This window comes from Choloepus didactylus, chromosome 7 (assembly GCF_015220235.1).
Source record: "Choloepus didactylus isolate mChoDid1 chromosome 7, mChoDid1.pri, whole genome shotgun sequence".
In the NCBI taxonomy this organism is placed as follows: domain Eukaryota; kingdom Metazoa; phylum Chordata; class Mammalia; order Pilosa; family Megalonychidae; genus Choloepus; species Choloepus didactylus.
In genome coordinates, this window is record NC_051313.1 from 111,876,906 (window position 1) to 111,891,653 (window position 14,748).

The following is a 14,748-nucleotide window of genomic DNA, read 5'->3' on the forward strand; positions in this document are numbered from 1 at the left end:
ACAGTGTGGTGTGGCAGAGGAATAGAATAACATGATCAATGGAACAGGATAGAGAACCCAGAAATAGACCCACACAAACATGCCTAACTGATTTTTTCACAAAGCTGCAAAAGCAGTCCTATTGAAGAAGAGTAGCCGTTCCAACAAATGGTGCTGAAGCAATTGGATATCTATAGGCAATAAAATAAAATAACCTCAACCTAAACCTCACACCCTATACAACAACTAACCAAAAATGGATCACAAGCTTAAACAGTATAAAATATTTAGGGAAAAAAAATGAGAAAATATTTGGGATCTGGGGCTTAGCAAAGATTAGACTTGACACCAAAAGTATGATCCATGGGAAAAATTGATAATTGAACTTCATCAAAATTACAGCCTTCTGCTCCATGAAAGACACTGTTAATAGAATCAGAAGACAAGCAGAAGACTGGGAGAAAATATTGGTGAAACACATATAAAGGACTTTTATCCCTAAAATACAGATAACTCTTAAAACTCAACAATAAGTAACAACTCAATTTTAAAAAGGGACAAAAGCTCTGAACAGAAATCTTACCAAAGAATATATACAGATGGTAACTAAGCATATGAAAAGATCTTCATCATAATATGTCATTAGGAAATTGCAAATTAAAACAGCAATGAGATGCCACTAATCATCTATTAGAATGGCTAAAATCCAAAAACTTTTAAAACCACATGCTGGTGGGGAAACAGAGCAACATAAACTCTTGTTAATTGCTGGTATGAATGCTAAACAGTACAGCGATTTTGGAAGACAGTTTGGCAGTCTCTTTCAAAGCTGAACATAGTCTTACCATACAACCCAGCAACTGCATTCCTAGGTATTTAACTGATTGATTTGAAAATCTATGTTCACACAACAACCTTTATGCAAATGTTTATAGCAGCTTGTTCATAATTCCCCAAACTGGAAGAAACCAAGCTGTTCTTAAGTAACATAATGGATAAATAAACTGGCACATCCATTCAATGGAATATTATTCAACAATCAAAAAGATGAGCTAACAAGCTATGAGAAGCTATGGAAAAGATATGGAAGAACTTTAATTGAATATCGTTAAGTGAAAGAAACCAGAATGAAAAGCTACATGTTGCATGATTCCCATTATATGACCTTCTGGAGAACACAAAAACTATAGAGATAGTTAAAAGATCAGTGGTTACTAGGGATTCAGAGGAAGGAAGGAAGGATGAACAGATAAGCATAGGCAATTTTTAGGGTTGTAAAATTATTCTGTGTGACTGTAAATCCATACAACTATACAGCCTAAAGGGTGACCGTTAATATATAAAAATAAAAAAAAAATAATTTTTGAGTTTGAGTGACCCCATGAAGTCATTCAGACTATGACAAGGCTGGGGGGAAAAGGTGCTGACCTAAGTATCCTTGGAAGTGAGTGTAGTTTGTAAGACTAAAAGCAAAAGGAAATCACAGATAAGCATCGTACTTTAATTGATAAAGTTATCTCCCAAGGGGGTACAGGTTAACAATTCTGATACTGCTGTATGTGTATACTGGACTAAAACAAGTAAATGGATGGAAGATGGGTAGCGTCCAGGTTTCTCACTGTTGGAGTGGGAGTTTACAGATAAGCAAGGGGAGAAAGCTAGAATGATCCATGTATAGAGCAGGGTTGGAGATAACAGCATAAAATCATGTTTAGCTTAATATAGATACAGATGTTTACATGAAAAATATTCATAGATATGTGTATATTTGTGGGTTAGTATGAATACTTACTTTTTGCTTTGTCAGCTGAGAAGGCCAAAAGAAAACACTGCAGTAGCAACAAGCATACCTGATATCCAGGTCTTGGTTTCTAATACCATTCTTCAATAAAAGGAGCCATGGCTCCTGAGGAAAATGGCTGATTCTAGGACTAGTGCAGGAAGCATACAAGATGAGCCTGGAGTATCTTGTAATGTCAGAAAGTAAGGAAGTGCTATAAATAAAGCAAAACAAACATATTGATTGGGGCATATCAAAGGAGTACATGGGCCAACTTAAAGAACTCCTAATAGCCAAAGCTGGAACAATTTGAGTAACAAAGTAAATAAAGTACTATTGAATTATGACCCAAAGTATAAAATAAATATCCATGAGTCCATACTCATAGAAATAAATTTTTGAATAAATTAATAAATTTGGAGAGGAGACAAATATCCCGTGAAGAATAATTCCAAACAATGTATTAATAAATTCAGGAGCAAACTTACCATGCAAAAGAATTCTAAATAATTTATGTAGATTCTCTGCTTCAAGGAGGGGAAACATACCTTCCCAGTCCTTAGTTTTGGGCTGCACGTAGTAACTTCCTTCCAGAATGTACAGTATGGAATAAGGGTAAAAAAGAGTAACTACAGTGGAGAAATGTGACAAACACTGCCTCAGCCAGATGATCAAAGCCAACATCCACAGTCATAAATCATGTTGATAGCATGTACACTTGATATGATGTGCTGAAAATGGCACTTTACCTTTGTGGTCTTCCTCCCAATAACCCATAGCCCAGTCTTCTCATGAGAAAAACACCCAATAAATTCCAATAGTGGGGCATTCTACAAAATACCTGACCAATACTCCTCAAAACTGCCAAGGTCATCAAAAACAAGGAAAATCTGAGAAACCACCACAGCCAAAAGGAACCTAGAGAGACATGATGACCAAATATAACATTATATCCTGGTTGGGATCCTGGAACAGAAAAATAGACATTAGGTAAAAACTAAGGTGATCTGAATAAAGTATGGACTTTAATAACAATGCTTCAACACTGGTTCATTAATTGTAGCAAATATACCATACTAGTGTAAGATGTAACAATAGTAGAAACTGGGTGCAGAGTATTTGGGAACTCTGTACTATTTTCTCATCTTTTTTATAAGTCTAAAACTGTTCTAAAATTAAGTCTATTAAAAAGAAAAGAAAAAAATGACGAACTACAGAATGAGGGAAAACATTTGCAAATATCCAACAAAATACTAGTATTTAGAATTGATGAACTCTCAAATCTTAGCAGTAAAAGCAAAACAAAACAAAAACAATACAGTTAGAAAATGGGCAAACGACATGAACAGACATTTCATCGCAGAGGTTACAGGTAGCAAAAAGCACATGAAATGATGTTCAACATCATTAGCCATGGGGGCAATAGATAATAAAAGCACAATATGGATAAAAAAATTTTTAAAGTGACAACACCAGATACTGGTGAGAAAGTAAAGAAACTGGATCATAAATTGCTGGTGGAATGTAAAATGGTATAGGCACTCTGGAAGACATTTTGGCAGTTTCTTATACAACTAAACATGCAATTACCATATGAACCAGCAATTGCTGTCTTAGGCATTTGTCTCAGAGAAATGAAAATTTATGTTCACACAAAAACCTGTACATGAATGTGTATAGGAGCTTTATTTGTAATATTAAAAAAAAAAAAAAAATGGATACAGACCAGCTGTCCTTCAACAGCTGAATGATTAAACAAACTATGATGCATCCATACCATGGAATACTATTCAGCAATAAAAAAAGGAATGAACTATTGATACATGCCAACAACTTGGATGAATTTCCAGGGAATTATGCTGAGTGAAAAAAAGCTAATCCCAAGCGGTTGCATGCTGTATGATTCCATTTGTGTAACATTCTTGAAATGACAAAATTATAGAAATGGAGAACAGATTAGAGGTTGGAGAGAGGAATGTTAATTTGAGAGTTCTTTTTTCTAAATACTAGTACTTTGTTGGATGTTTGCAAATATTCTCCCTCATCCTGTAGTTTGTCATTTTTTTCTTTTCTCTTTAATAGACTTAATTTTAGAACAGTTTTAGATTTATCAAAAAAATGAGAAAATAGTACAGAGTGGGGTAGTTATGGAAGGAAACATGAAGGATATTTGTGGTGATGGAACTGTTCTGGATCCTGACTATGGTGGTAGAGATACAAAACTACAATATAAGAAAATTGCATTGAAGTAAATGCACACACACATACAAAACATAAGGAAAATTGGGGAAATCTACATAATGTCAGTGGATTTAATGTCCTGGTTGTGACATTTTAATATAGTTTCTCAAGTTGTTACCATTGGGGGAAATTGGGTAAAGCATATATGAGATACCCTGGAATTATGTCTCACAACTGCGTGTGAATCTACAATATCTCAAAATATGAGAAAAGCATAATTTGTTATATATTTTTATAGAGACATACATATGCAAATACACACACACATATATTAAATCTTTCCTGTATTTAGTAATTTAAAATGAAAATGGAACTTTTATTTTTAAAAACTGCTGATTTCACATGCTATAAAGGGAGTTAGAATCTAAGTATGTCTCATGAAGTAAAACAGTGTAACTGTTGGTCTTAGCCCTAGGGAAAATAGTCACCTTTAGTATAATTTTAGTACTCCTAAACAGGGAAACATACTCCATTTAAGGTTCCAAAGATTGTCATAATTATTACTATAAAAAGGAGTCAGTAAGCTTCGCATGCAGTATTGAAATCTTGGTTGCATTGTGTTTTTAAAATAATTGGTCACCAAGTGAGGAAAAAAGTTGCCAGATGTTAAATTTAATTCATCATATTTTTAATGCCTACTGTATATAAAACACTGCTAAGTGCTATAAGAGTTTCAAAAATTGGTTAATGCATAGCCCCTGCCCTTATGACTTTCAATCTAGTTGTATTCTAGAACAACATATGAATTCATTCATATGTTCAACAAACATTTATTGAGACCCAACTCTGTACTAGACACTGTGCTGGGCACCATATTTACTGACATGGTCCTTGCCTTCATGGAACTTATAGCAGAATTTATAAAACTAGTACAAAATAGCATAACATAGAATATGAAAAATGTAATGTGAGAGTCACAAAGAATGACAAGGGCTCAAAGAAGAAAGAAAACACATCAGGGCATAGTATCAGGAAAAGATTCATAGAGAAGGCACATGAAATAGTACTTGAGGGAAGAGGTCAGGCTTGGGGCAGTGGAACATAACATTCATGTGGAAAGGAAGGCTAGGAAGAAAGCATAGAGCTGTGACAGCTGATTTACCTGTTTGACTGGAACCCAGTAAGGGAGTAGGTGAAAACATTAAGACTGGAAATGTATGAATGCAAGGATTTGGCAGGCAGGGTGTAGCCCTTGGAGATTTTCACTTAAGCAAGATTGGAGCTGCCTTTTAGGAAAAAAAATCAGTCAATATTGTCCTAAGACTGGAATGAAATGAGATTAGAGTCAGAGACACTGGAGTACTGAGGGTGGTTATTAGGTCCATTTAGGAGGCAGTAGGAGTAAAAAGAAGGAGAAAACATGGAAGACATAATCCAGCAGCTTGAAATTTAACTATGTATAAGGATCACTTAGAATACTTGTTAAAAACGCAGATTCCTGGCCTCCACCCCCCAAAATTCAAATATGTTTGAATAAGCATCCCATTGATTCTTATGCAAATGGTCTGCACTGCCTTAATCTCTTCCCTCATCCATCTCCGAAGAACTTCTCTTCAGAAGCATTAGGAAAATCTCTCCAAAGAGAGTAGACAACTGATATTTATTGAGTACCTATTTTGTGCCAGTCTTTAAAAGCTGGGGACTTTACACACATTTAAGGACATGGGTATTGTAATCCATGCTTTAGAGCTGATGAAATTGACATTCACATAGGGTTGTATGACCTTTCCCCAAGATTCCATGTCTGCTAAGAGAGTGAACTCTTAGCAGTCCATCAGACATCAGAGCTGAAGGCACTGGTGCTGTTCTCCTGGAGATCCGGGTCCTATCAGGCATTCCATCTTAACTGCAAGCAGACTGTGGTCTCTGGGCCTCTTCAGGCCTCAGGAGCCACTTGCGTCAGCCTGGGTCAGCCAAAGCTTTTGAATCCAGTTCACTCAGTACCTTGCCTATTGTGTGTCTACCCCCTACAAGGCTCTGAGAATACCTGTTTCTGACCTCAGAGGTCTCTCAAGCTAGTAGGAGAACAGACTCCTGAGCTGATCATTTCAATCTTACAAGTAAGTAATCAGATGCCCTGGGTTCTCTGCAGGCATAAAGGACACATTTCAATGTTGGGGTACAAAGAAGGCTGGAGAAAAGCTCTGCAACGTTATTTTCTCCAACCTCAGCTGGGCCCTCAGTCCGCTAAGCGGTATCTTCATGGGCCCATGTGCTTTTTCTTCCGTTCCTCACAATAATTATGCCAAATTTCCATCTCTTTTCTCAAAAACTCCCTCCCCCAATTTGCTGTGAAGACTCAGAGAGAATATGGAAATTGTCTGTGGTAGGTTGAATTATGAAGCCCAACAAACATGTTCTTTTGAAGATGTGGCCATCTGAACCAAGATGGGCCTTATCCAGATTATTGGAAGAATTAAAAAGAGAACCCAGAAGCAGAAGTTAGAGAAAGTCACAGGGAGAAGCCAGAAACCAGAAGTCAGTGGAAACGGTAAAAGCAGACTCAAGAAGAGAAGGATCACAGGCGGCAGGAGTGCAATCCAAGGAACCCCTAGGATTGTGGCAAGGCAGCACCGGGGTGCTGCAGATTCCCAGGAGAAAGTGAGCCTTGCTAGTAACTTGATTTTGGACTTCTGGTCTCAAAACCAAGAGCCAATTTATGCTTGTTTGTTAAGCCAACCTATTAAATGGCATTTGTCATAGCAACTTGGCAAACCAAGACACTGTCAAACATGAATTCCCTTAACTTCCTTCCCCCCATACCCATTCCAACTCTCACTCACCTGCTTTCCTTTGGTCTCAGGAAGATAGGTCCTGTTGAAGGCCAATTCTTTCACCTATGCTCTGGACCCATCCACTTGTGTTTTTCAGAATAGTGCTGTAGACCAGCACTTCTCAAACTTTAATGGACTTGGGAATCACCTGGGCATTTTGGTAGAGTGCAACTTGTGATTCACTTGGTCTAGACAGGGCCTGAGATTCTGCATCCCTAACCAGCTCCAAGGTGATGTGGATGCAGCTGGTCCAGGACCATTCTTTGATAGAAAGGCTCTTGAAGATGTTGAAAACTGGCAATCCAGGGCCTGCATCTGTCCCAGATATATTTTGTTTGGCCTATACATTTAGTTTTTTTCAAACGTTTGAATTTTAGTGCTTTAGATGGGGCATGCATCCTTCAGTTCCTAATCCTACTGATTGCATGTCACTTGTCATTTGTATTATTTGTCTGTCTCTTATAGGCATTTAAGGAGACTCCTGTGCCTGGAAGCTTAGATCCCAAACAAATAACTTCCTGATAAGTCAGGAGTGCCATTCTGCAGGATGATCTGAACGAGTGACTGGTGACTCACTCACACTACATAGCCAGCACGGATTGACTGGGGACTGTGTTCCTTGAGCACTGGAACATTACCAGGGACCATGGAAGAAGCAATAGAGAACTTGTGCCTGAAAATCACACTTCTCTACCCAAAGCCTTTCTCACTGGAGTAGTAGCAACAGTTACCTTCCCCCTACTTTGAATGGCCTATTGAAAGAGATCAATCTCAAGAGTCATAACGTCTTAGACAGCTAGGAGGTGTTAAATTTCACCAACAGTTGCCATTCCTTATTCCTAATAACGGTCTGTAGAAGAATGGTATGAAACAGCTATGGTATTTTCACTCATATGTCTGGAACATAGAAAAGTATCTATGATATTTAGAGTTCTCAGTCACATGAAAGTAATTAATGGCAGGGAAACATTGTCACCTCAATCTATCCATTTTTCTCATGCTTTGTATAAAAACAAATCAAGATGTGGCCCTCTCTCTCTCTAACTGAGCCATCTCAACAGGTGAACTCGCTGCCCTCCCCCCTACGTGGGACCCGACTCCCAGGGGTGTAAATCTCCCTGGCAACGCAGAGTATGACTCCCGGGGATGAATGTGGACCCAGCATCGTGGGACTGAGAGTATCTTCTTGACCAAAAGGGGGATGCAAAATGAGACGAAATAGTTTCAGTGGCTGAGAGATTCCAAATGGAGTCGAGAGGTCACTCTGGTGGACATTCTTATGCACTATATAGATAACACCTCTTAGGCTTTAATGTATTGGAATAACTAGAAGTAAATACCTGAAACTACCAAACTCCAACCCAGCAGTCTGGACTCCTGAAGACAATTATATAATAATGTAGATTACAAGGGGTGACAGTGTGATTGTGAAGACCTTGTGGATCACACCCCCTTTATCTAGTGTATGGATGAGTAGAAAAATGGGGATAAAAACTCAAGGACAAATGGGGTGGGATGGGGGGATGATTTGGGTGTTCTTTTTTCACTTTTATTTTTTATTCTTGTTCTGGTTCTTTCTGATGTAAGGAAAATGTTCAGAGATAGATTGTGGTGATGAACGCATAACTATGTTATCATACTGTGGACAGCAGATTGTATATCATGGATGATTGTATGATGTGTGAATGTATTTCAATAAACCTGAATTTAATAAAAAAAAAAAAACTAATCTTAATACCTTCAAAAAAAAAAAACAAATCAAGAGAAATTCTTCTTTTGTGATTAAGAGATGAAATCCATTTTCCAAATGGATGTTTTTTTGTGACTCATTGTCCAGTTAGTCTTCATAATTGCTTTATGATTTTTTGTATTATTCTGATAACTCATTGGTTTTCATAACCTGTTCTCAATTCTGAGTACATAAAGAAAAACCATAGGATTATCTAAGAGTCCTGAATAATTCTCAACTTGCTTGGTTATTTTATTCTATCCTTTAGAAGAATACCAAGGATTTAGAAGCACCTCTAACTGTCACAGCTCAACCAAAAGAAAAAGAAAATCATTACGTCCTTTTGAATGTCAACATCATATATACCAAGCATTTACTACATCGCAAGATCTCAAGTAGTTCCTTTGGGGGCATTATAAGGAATTTAAACTGGATTCTTATCTTCAAGTAAATTATTGTTTAGTTGGAAAATGAAACGTGCACTCAAAACACCTAAAGATACTTCTGTAAAACAAAACTGCTCTTGTATGTACAAAAAAGGACATCCAAATCATTTAGACCTGTAGCAGTCTCATGGAAGAAGCCCATACCAACCAATAATTTCTTGTCATATCCCAATCCAGTTCTCTTTCATGCCAGTGTCTCTGCTCACATGACTCAATGATTTCCTGATTTTATTGGCATTTGATAAAACCAAAGTTCTGACTGAGAAGAGCTGGCAGTGCTGCCAAGGTGGTGGTATGCTGAGCCATCCTGGAGAGGACATAGGGGGAAAAGCTTTAAGATCTAGGTGAGTGAGGTGAAAAGGTCCTGTCAGATTGGCTAGAAGGGCCATCTGGACCAGGTGATGAGGGTCACAGGTAGCATATTGATCATCCTGCTCTGAACATCCATAGCAGTTAGTCTATATATGGTTTCGCAGTTAATTGTAAGTGGCCTTTGTTTTCAGATTGAATTGTAGGGTAGGTGAGGACATTTTCCAAGATGAAAGTTAGTTATTGCAACCCAGAGACAAGACTGATTCTATTTGGGCTAGCGACCACCAACATGTAATGTATGTAATGGGGACATTAGCAAAAGGTACTAATATAAGAGGGATGATAATAAGCACAATTTTTGATGTGTGATATATTCACTTTTGAAAATCATGCCAGTGGTACTATCTTATAAGCAATAGGAAAGTGGATAATAAGCCATGGGTAGATAAATTAGATTTTGGAGCCATTTGTACGATGGTAGTTGCAAAGTGATATTGTTTGGGGATGTTAGATTAATATACAGAAAGATAATCTTATCAAGTTCTTAGCAATTTGTACTAAGCTTAGTCATATTTTGGTATAACTTTGGAAAGAAAATAAAATAGAAATGAAAGAATCATTTCATGTATTTTGTAAACATTAGTGAAATAATTAAATGACAGCAACATATAGATTGATAGTTGATAGATAGATAGAACCATCTATGAGAAAAGTGTTGGTTCTCCTACACATTAATCATGGACAATTCTCATTTCCATATCAGTGGCCAACAGCTTCCGTTTCTCTGCTTTGACTTGTTCCAGTGGTGTTTGTTTTCATAGAATATTGAGCACAAGCACAGTAAGAAACAGAAGCTTCTTGGAAGTATGAAAAGACATTTCCACATTGCCACCTTGCATCCTTGAGCATTGCTTGATAAATTATATTAAATGATTTGAAGTATTTATCATTTCAGTCTTTCTCCTTTTCAGACAGGGAATAAATCACATGCAGATTGCCTGCACTTCGGAAATGGCAGATTTAGAGGTGTAGGAAAACCTTAGGGTGCCAATTAAATTCTTTGGAAATCAAACTTGTCAGAGTTCAAGTCTAATATTATAATTTAACAATATAGGTAAATTATAAATGATAATGATGATAATATTTAGGAGGGGATATTTACTAATTGAAATGAAATAAATTAATAAGATAATGAAACAAAATTCATCACAAGAATCAGAATAGTTTGCAACTTTGAATTTAGACTTGCTCTTTTTTTGATAAAGAACTTCATTTGTTAATATACTACTGCTTTCCTTTTTTTTAAGTTAGAAACTGGTTTTTCAGTGGGTGATATTAAATAGTTTAATTACTAAAATGTCATGTGATCAGCTATATTATTTGTTTTTTGTAAAAAGACATAATGTTAGATTAAAGTAGAAAGAAAAATTGTGTTCTTTTTATGTTTGTTTGTTTTTGCAAAACCTTTATTTTCCATGCAGTGTGATCCAGTATACACAGAAAAGTACTCTGTATCACAATCATGATCAGTATCCTCTTATTTCCATTTGGTATGTCATTGAAAACCTGGCATATCATCTTGCTAAAAATCACATAAAAGGCCCCCAAAAATTGATCCAGGAATTTTCCCAAACAATATATTTTCTATTCATTAGTCAAATCAGCACTTGTTCACAGTAGAATGAAATGCAAGTGTGACACTGATACTCATTAACAAGGAAGACTACACTTATACTTTCAAGTATAAAGATTAACTTTGAATGGCAGAGAGCCTCATTTGACTATTTTTCCAAATCAGTCGCAGAGAACCTGAAGAGGAAAGCAAGAACACTATAGAAATCACACTCTTTTCCCAGAAATGAAGTCCCATAACCTGCATAAGCAAGGGCCCAAGATACAGCAGCACAAAACGGGGGGCCCTACTTACATACGTGAAGTCGCCGAGTGTACTGCATCCTGCTGTGCCCTCCATGAGGTCCACTCTTTGCTGGCTTTGCATCATCTTGGTCTTCTGGTCTTATAGCAGCCACTTGGGAGGCTTTTGGTTGTAATCTTTATAGTTCCAAGAATATATCTTGGATGAACCCCAGGGCAGGATGCTCTGCCCAAAATATAGGTGTTCTTATGGTATGAAGGCCATTCTGTACGTTGCATATATATTGGCTCCTATGGGAGACAAAGCTACCTTCCTCTTTAGAGAGAGAGAACTGTATCTGACAACACTGCCCGCTAACTCTTCTTCTTGTCCTCCCTCATATGTGCAGTAATTGAACTAGCTATTTCTGCATTCTTCTTGTTCTGGCCAAAATAATCTGGAAACTCACCATCTGGTCCAATCAAGTACATTATTATTGTATGATCCACTATGCATTCCTCATCTTCATCCTTGGGGCCAGGCTGTAATACACTCTGTATGCTGTGGCCACTTGATCAATTTCTTTTGTCCCAGTCAAGCCAACCAGCTTGGGAGAAAATTCTTTCACATAAGTTGCAGAGAGTTAAAGTTAAATTTAAAGTTGCATAAGTTAGATTTTGTACCCCTCTGTGGGTCAATAGTGATGAAAAGCAGAGTTAAATTTAGCAGAGATGGAATACTATCTATTTCATCCATGACTTGAATGCTTTTTTCTAGTTTTTCTGGACAGATATCAGGGCAATGAGTGAAACCAAAATAAATCAGTATCCACTGGGCCAGATAGTCCTTGTCAGGTTTAGGCTTTCCGATATGAATTGTGAGGGAAAATGGTCCCCGGAGTAAAGTCTTTCCTAGGCTTCGCTGCTGTTCCTTCTACAGCTTTTCTGTCTTTTCTTTCTTGAAGTATTTCATTCCAGCCAGTAAAGTGCCTCCAAAAGCAATTGTGGACTTCCAAGAAATAGACCTAGGCTGCGAGGGGAGTGTGGGGTCTCTGCAACCCTTCAGCCTGGGCCCTGACGACCCCGGGAATGACGGCACCGCTGTGCTGAGTGGCCAGATTCCCAGGCAGCTGCCTGCGAGCCCCGAGGCCCGCCAGGCTTCCTCTCACCACATGCAGAACTGCTTTGGCCAGGTTCTCGTGGTCGCCCCAGCCAGGCCCCAAAGCCCAAGTCCATGAGACAGGAAACACCAAAGTTGGCCATCCGGAGGCTGTATGACCCAGCCAGGGGCCAGTAGCAGCCCCACCATGAGATTAGAAGACTGTGCCTTGTTTTCAAAACGTATGTTTTTTAAGTAAATAGAAAGAGTTTTACAAAATATCCCAATAGTGGTATAATTGGAAAAAATATCGTTTACTTTTAGTCCTTTCTCCCTAGGTCAACACCACCACAAAAATGTTTTGCCTGTTGATAACTTTCTCAAGTGACATGTTTCAACTGTTCTACACTTTACAACAGAGTAAACCTTTTAGAAGGTTTTAATCTAAAGAAACTCTTCCTTTGAAATTGTTTCAATGCAGGGAAAAGGGCAGTCCTCATACATATTCCTCCTAAGAATTTATGTCTCTCCTTTTCTCAACTCTTCACCATGGAGAGCTTCTATCACTATGGTGAGAATGTATATTGGGGTAAAAAATCAAATGGGTTGAGAACCAGTGAGCTAGAAAATATTCTCTTTGTTGAAATGAACAGTACTTGCAACATGTGAAACATTTTCTGTTATTTGGAAGAGCCTGGTGGAACACCTCCCATTTTGATGCTCCTGCCCACTCTTTTTTTTTTTTTTCTTTTTTTTTTTTTTTAATTGTACTTTCGATTGTTTACAGTACCATTACATAGTTGTACATTCATCACCTAAATCAATCCCTGACACCTTCATTAGCACACACACAAAAATAACAAGAATAATAATTAGAGTGAAAAAGAGCAATTGAAGTAAAAAAGAACACTGGGTACCTTTGTCTGTTTGTTTCCTTCCCCTACTTTTCTACACATCCATCCATAAACTAGACAAAGTGGAGTGTGGTCCTTATGGCATTCCCAATCCCACTGTCACCCCTCATAAGCTACATTTTTATACAACTGTCTTCGAGATTCATGGGTTCTGGGTTGTAGTTTAATAGTTTCAGGTATCCACCACCAGCTACCCCAATTCTTTAGAACCTAAAAAAGGTTGTCTAAAGTGTGCGTAAGAGTGCCCACCAGAGTGATCTCTCGGCTCGTTTTGGAATCTCTCTGCCACTGAAGCTTATTTCATTTCCTTTCACATCCCCCTTTTGGTCAAGAAGATGTTCTCCATCCCACGATGCCGGGTCTACATTCCTCCCCGGGAGTCATATTCCACGTTGCCAGGGAGATTCACTTCCCTGGGTGTCTGATCCCACGTAGGGGGGAGGGCAGTGATTTCACCTTTCAAGTTCCTGCCCACTCTTGATACTGCTCTAAGTCAAGATAACTAGACAGAGTTGCCCCTGGTCTATATGGCATCTTCATTTGAATTATTAAGAGGCACCCCTACCATCTGTTGGAAAATTGTTGTAATATGTTGATTTTGTTAGAAGATGCTGTACTGCCACCTGACAGACATTTGTTGTAATAAATATACAAATCTATGATGTGAGTGGCACCCCCTTGAACACGGTGCCATTGTGCAGCCTGTACAATCATATGGGGCATTTGTAAGTAGACAAAAAATAGAAATCACCATAGCAACATTTGTCTAAAACATGAAAAGGAGAAGCTATATTCATTGCAGTAGCTCCTGGAAAGTCCCTGTCCAACAAGTTGTGGTAGAAGAATGTCATGGAGGTAGGGTGTGGGGTGGGGAGGGTTTTTTCATTGATGGCTATTTTGATGTAAGAAAAAAAAATCCATTATTGAGAACAAGTGCTTGGCTATTGCTTTTTTTTTTTTTTTAATCTTCCACTCTGTTAGAGTCTACAAATTCCAACTACTTAGCCAAATGGAAAAGATTCTCTGTTTACAGAGAAAACACGAAGCTTGCCTCTTCCCCGTCATTAAGCAGGCGGGGTATACTTAGCAGAACTTTTCCACTTAGGTATCCAAGTTAAGGCTATCAGTGACTTTTTACTTGAAATCTAAACATTTTAGAAACATTTTGTAGGGAAAACTATTCACAGGCCCTTTCAAAAGGAATCAAATAAATAGTTTGGAGGTCTTCCATCTTGAATTAGGATGTTTATTTAAGAAACTCTAATAAAGCACTCTTTCAAGCCCAAGAAAATTATACCCAGAACCAAGTGGAGGACTAAGGGTTCAGGAAATAGCTACTGATTTGCAGAGAGGGGTGGGAGGTGAGGGGAAGAAGAGCCAGAGAAGGAAGCAACTTAATGCAGAAACTCTTCTTATGGGAGAATGTATGGGGATGGGTTACAAAATACAGCTGAAAGTTCTATGCAGACAAACTGGAGCCATGGGAAAATTGTATTTGATCAAAGTGGCAAAGCTGGACAAGCACCCGGAAGTAGATGTAAAAGTGTAATAGTTCTGAAGTAACCACATTGAAGATCAAAAGTACTGAATGATTTAGAAGACAAACGTAGCTTAGCCAAA

At 38.0% G+C, this 14,748-nt stretch overlaps 1 protein-coding gene and 1 pseudogene across 4 annotated transcripts in view; one reads left to right on the forward strand and one right to left on the reverse strand.

Annotated features, from left to right (window-relative positions):
* KIF6 (kinesin family member 6) overlaps window positions 1-14,748 on the forward strand; it is a 448,516-nt gene that overhangs the window by 120,602 nt on the left and 313,166 nt on the right. The gene's annotated exons all lie outside the window — the stretch shown is intronic.
* LOC119539367 lies at window positions 11,491-12,424 on the reverse strand (annotated as a pseudogene).